The sequence below is a fragment of the Bidens hawaiensis genome, unplaced genomic scaffold, assembly GCF_021521415.1.
Source record: "Bidens hawaiensis isolate Kalapana, Puna unplaced genomic scaffold, B.hawaiensis_p1.1 tig00060827_1, whole genome shotgun sequence".
Taxonomy (NCBI): domain Eukaryota; kingdom Viridiplantae; phylum Streptophyta; class Magnoliopsida; order Asterales; family Asteraceae; genus Bidens; species Bidens hawaiensis.
In genome coordinates this window covers 46,298-51,672 of record NW_027506470.1, presented here as the reverse complement: position 1 = coordinate 51,672, position 5,375 = coordinate 46,298, and the positions used below count along the sequence as shown (strand labels likewise).

At 35.3% G+C, this 5,375-nt stretch overlaps 1 pseudogene across 1 annotated transcript; it reads right to left on the bottom strand.

Moving 5' to 3' along the window:
• Window positions 1-1,723: 1,723 nt before the first annotated feature.
• Window positions 1,724-4,181, bottom strand: LOC143617929 (ammonium transporter 2 member 5-like; annotated as a pseudogene). Its single transcript, XR_013150917.1, has 3 exons — window positions 3,587-4,181; window positions 2,782-3,067; window positions 1,724-2,303 (listed from the first exon to the last, which is right to left on the bottom strand). The product of XR_013150917.1 is annotated as an ammonium transporter 2 member 5-like (transcript).
• Window positions 4,182-5,375: the final 1,194 nt, after the last annotated feature.

Genomic DNA, 5,375 nt, shown 5'->3' with positions numbered 1-5,375 from the left:
AGTATATTAATAATGATAAAGAATGGTAGATTGTAAATGGAAAGGAAAATAATATCAAAGTATGGTAGGTTGGTGATTTACGACTTACATGGGGTGGGGACAAATAATACAAACCAGGGAGGGTGAGGGTGAGTGTGGTAAGTTAACTCAGATCTTGTAACCAGTTAAAGCTAAGGTGTTTACTAATCAAATAAAAGGGGTGGGTCCCAATAGAGACAAAACAAGAATGTAATGTGAGTTGATAATATATATGTTGAAATCTTACATACTTGGATGATGAGTTACTGCCATCATGAGATGCGGAGTCAAATAGCATAAGAAAAGATATGTACAAGTGATAAGAAAAGATATGGTGTCTCCATGTTTTGACTAGGGAGATACGTTTGGTAAATTTATTTGTATAACATATTATATATTATTTTTAAGAGTGCATTTTGTGTTTAAAAATCGATTAGGAAGAGGTGGCGATTTGGTTTTAGTCGGGTGATGTAACATGGTCTCTACTCGATTCAATGCTTGGTATGTATTGAGTGGGTGTGTGTATTTATATTCCGTATTTATTCGGTGTTTTTAATAAACGAACACTAGTTTATTGGTGTATAAAGTGCTCACTCGTGTATATAAATATATATGTCGGCAAAGTTTTACGAGACATAGTTCTCTTTTTAAATAAAATAAATAACTAAATAAATAAAACACATATAGTCTAACACAAATATTGTTATTAAATGTAGTATGCAAATACATAATCATTAATTATGTTTATCGTTGTTTCTTTTGTTTCGTACTCTTCAAATATTAAATATTTTATTACCAACATTCGTGTTGGCCGGGTCGACTTGTGTGAGTACCGATAAAATTCACAAAATAGGTTCGTTAAAAATAATAATATACGCATGATGAATCAATTCGTTTTCATTTTTGATATTTTACAAAATATATTCGTATAATATAAAACCAAACCTCACTTGTTCGCTAGATACGTTCGAGTCATTTACACAAGTTATCATCAACGCTCGTATCTATTGGATAAAATTCGAAAACTCAATTGATTTATCAAACTATTCATATACAATGTGTTATGCATGTGGGCTTATGCTAGACTCGTTGTGATTAAACTTAACAAATTTTAATTATCCAGGAATTAACGTAACGAAATCATGTTTAAGGAATGTACGGAAAATGGCCTGTTTTACGGAGTGTCACACAAAATGACTTATAACATTCTAGTTATAAAAACAACACACAATCCATCACATGTGACATTATGGGCAAGTCAAGTCAAACGGCAATACAACTATCCGACTATTATACCCTACGAAATAAGTAGTAAACTAGTAACCAGAAATCGTATAAAAGTAAAACACGAGTCTCAATCTTACTTTCAGTTTCTTTGCTACAACTCACATCCTTCTTCCAGAGAGAACACGCTAGTTAGATAATGTTAGCTAATGTTAGTTACGTTTTATACGGTTAAGCACTTAAACTTATTAATACAAGTTACTAAAATGAATGATTTCAATGAATCAAAAGTGTAACTTTAATACACACCATTGTTTACATGTTTTATTTAACAAAAGTATTAGTGAAATAACATAGTTTTTATTCAAAATGAAGTTGTTCTGTCACTACATAGTATTATTCGTTGGAAAGAGTAACAATGTTACATTCTTTATTTAACGATAAAAATTCGACTTACAAGTTGTTCAAAGTTCGATCAGCCTAAACACGCATAACCAAACCGAGCTAGGCTTTTCATGTCAACTCGACCGAACCACCAGCCTTGCTTGGGACCTCAATATCATTATAGTTTGAATACCTCGAGTTCTCTAGCCTTTCACCTTGACCCCAAGTCGCATACGCCTCCTCCCCATGAGCCGCCTCGTCTCCAATCTCCATATCTTCATCCGACATTCTCAATGGCACGAATAGTTGCACAAACAAACACACTAAGCTTGTCATCACAACGTTAAGAACAATCACAAATAAAATCCCTAGTAGTTGAACACCCATTTGTCTAACCCCGTATCTGACACTTAGATGGGTTCCGTGGTGCAACCCTGGGAACAAACCCATGTATTTGTGTGGAGCTCCGTAGAATATCTCGCATAAATGTGGCTCAGAGAATAGGCCGGTGAGGATGCCACCTAGAGAACCGGCTATTGCGTGCGTGTGTAGGACTGCCATTGTGTCATCGATTTGTTGGAGGAGTTTGGATCGCTTGTGCACCACCATCATAGTGAACCATGGTATTGAACCCGAAAGTAGTCCCATTAGTATGGACGAGTATCCTTGTACCACCCCTGAAAAATTTTATACAAAGTAAAATTGTGATGCTATCATGATTAAATGTGTTATTCAAATAATGATATGGGTAAAGATGTAAAGCCCTGAACTAGATGGGCCTACCAATTTACAGTAAATAATTAAGACAACATAATGGGCTTAATAAATTGTACTAGCAAATCTCAATGTTAGTGTTTTAACGGGTTAAGTTATTTTATTCTATAATCTATATATCGACTCATAAATTTAGGAAGGGTACAAAGACACAATATATCATAAAATATAACAAAGTGGTGAGCAAAACATAATATGATGTTGATAAAAATAACACAATGTCGTATTTAAAAAAAAAGATAAAATCCAGGAAAGAATACACAATGAAAATAAACAAAAAACACAACGATAAACAATCTTTTAATGTAATGGAAGATTTCACACCCATCAAAATTCAAAACTAACACCTCTAATTTGAATAATTATGGGAATTAGAAGTACCTGCAGCCGGAGTGATGCAAACTAGCCCGGTGATCATGCCTTGAACCGCGCCAATCACGGAAGCTTTTTTGAAGAAAACAACATCAAGGATGAGCCATGTCAATAGGCTTGTGGCAGCACAAACGTGGGTGTTCAAGACAGCTAAGGAAGCATCTGAGCTAGCCTCATAAGGATCACCACCATTGAACCCGGTCCAGCCCATCCATAATAGGCCAGCCCCGGCTAACATGAGAATAATGTTGTTTGGAGGAAATCGTTCTCTATCCTTGGTCAATCTTGGTCCAACCTGAGTCAAACACAAAAGTCAAACCACAAAAATAAAAAGAAATAAAAGAGAAATTTTACAGTATCCGTTAGTAATCTCTCAGTGATCAACGATGGTGTCAGTTATTTACGATCATGGACGGACCTTGAAATGGGCGAGGAGGGGTTCCGGCCCCTCTTGCTTTTGGACTCATAACTTCTAAATATAGTCCATATATATTCGATACATATAGCCCATATATTTCAATAATATTTTTGGGCTCGGAAGTGGTAATATATGATTTTTATAGTTCAAACCAAACAAACTAAAAGAACTTGGTATTTTTTTAGGATTTATGATATTTATTTGGTGAAAAAATATTGGTTTTTTCATAACTAAAAGAACTTGGTATTTTTTTAGGATTTATGATATTTATTTGGTGAAAAAATATTGGTTTTTTCATATGTAAGAACTTAATATTAATTTCTAATATTTTCGGCCCCACCTATTTAAAAGTTCAAATTCCGCAATTGTTTAAGATCATTATATTCACGTGCATACCCAGTAAGCAGCGGTGAAACCAGCAACCCCTGAAGAAAGATGGATAACATAACCACCTGAGTAGTCGATTATTCCCATAAGAGCTAACCAACCATTAAGGGACCATATTGTGAACGCGCCAACAGTGTATGAAAAAGTTAGCCAAAGTGGGACAAACAACATCCACGCGTAAAAGTTCATCCGTCCCAAAACCGCCCCGGCTATCAAAATCAAAGTGATGGCCGCGAAAACAAACTGAAAAAACACCATCGTCGCGTTTGGAAAAAGTCCAAGAAACGCCTGCTCCATAAGATAATGTTGCATAACCGCACCGTTGAGTTTTCCCCAAATCGGGATGAGTTTGTCCCCGAAAGAAAGTCTATAACCCCATAACACCCAACATACAAGAACCATAGCAAAAGCATATAGAGCCATAAAAGCCGAGTTCACTGCCCATTTCTTCTTGACGGCTCCACCGTACAAGATTATAAGTCCTGGGACACTTTGAAGGCCGCGTAGCTGCTGTGAGCTGCCACGCGTTGTCGGCCTTGTTCATCCAGTCGGGACTCCCGAGAGTAGGCAACAAGTTTTTGGGGATAGGGTCTGGTGAACTCATGTCTACTTTGTTTGTTGAACCAAAATCTTGAATGGTTTCTCAAATGTCATTAGATAATGAAATGTATATATAATGCATTTTTGAAAGGGTTCTATGGTTGATTCTCACGATAAATTGTTAATTTCTATGTGAGATACTGTTTTTTTCTGTCATTTGTGGAATGCGTGTTACTTTCAATTATTTCATGATTCTATGCAAAGCAATTGTAGTCATGGAGTTGTTATTAGTAGGTTTATTTTAACCAAAAATTTTATAAATATTAATTTATTAGGTGAGGCTATAAGAACATCACTTATATAAGTTACATTACTAATCAACCTTCTATACTTATCGGATGCCATAAGGTCATATATGTTATGTGTACCCGACAAAGGGTCTCTTTACGTCTGTATAGAGCATCTATGTTACATGTATGTGTCTGTATAGAGCTTTGTATAATATGATATTGTATGGTATTAGTATACGCCTGTTTAGGGTAACCAATGTAATAAACTGGTATACGGTTATTAATGAATTAATATATTCAGATAAATGTTAAGATACATAAGGATTTTTTAAGTAGGCATCTATTGAATGTCCCGCTATAGTGTTATGGCATGTAATGTAATTAGCTGTCTAAAGGTATCGATGATTACAAGGTACAAGTCCTTGTTGCAACAACATAGTGTCCCAACACTAACAAGAAAACAAGAGTTAGTTTAATCTTTTCATTTATTAAATCAAACATGTAATTTGATAAAGCAAGAACACACTTTTAAAAATGTTTTTTTCTTTAGATTTTTCTTAATGTTTCACTTTCAGTTATTAACTATCGAACATAGAGCAAACGAATATTCAATATATGTCACACATGCATGTAAACTAATTGGACTATGATACCTTTTGAAATAATTCTATATATATGTATTGATTGATATTTTCAGGACGTTTTCTATGTAACTAATATCAAGCAAACAGCATAATTAATCATATAAACTCGGGGAGATGCAGTGGCGAAGCTTGGACTAAGATACCCGGGGGGGGGGGGGGGGGGGGGGGGGTGGGGGGACTCAAAATGTATTTAAAAAATTCAAAAACGATGGGGGGCGGGCTCAAATTTTAGAACGAAAACGCCTAAATTTACACTACGTATAAAAAATTTCTGCCAAAAACGGGTAAATTTACACTTCGCGCAAAAAAACAGAGGGTGTCGGG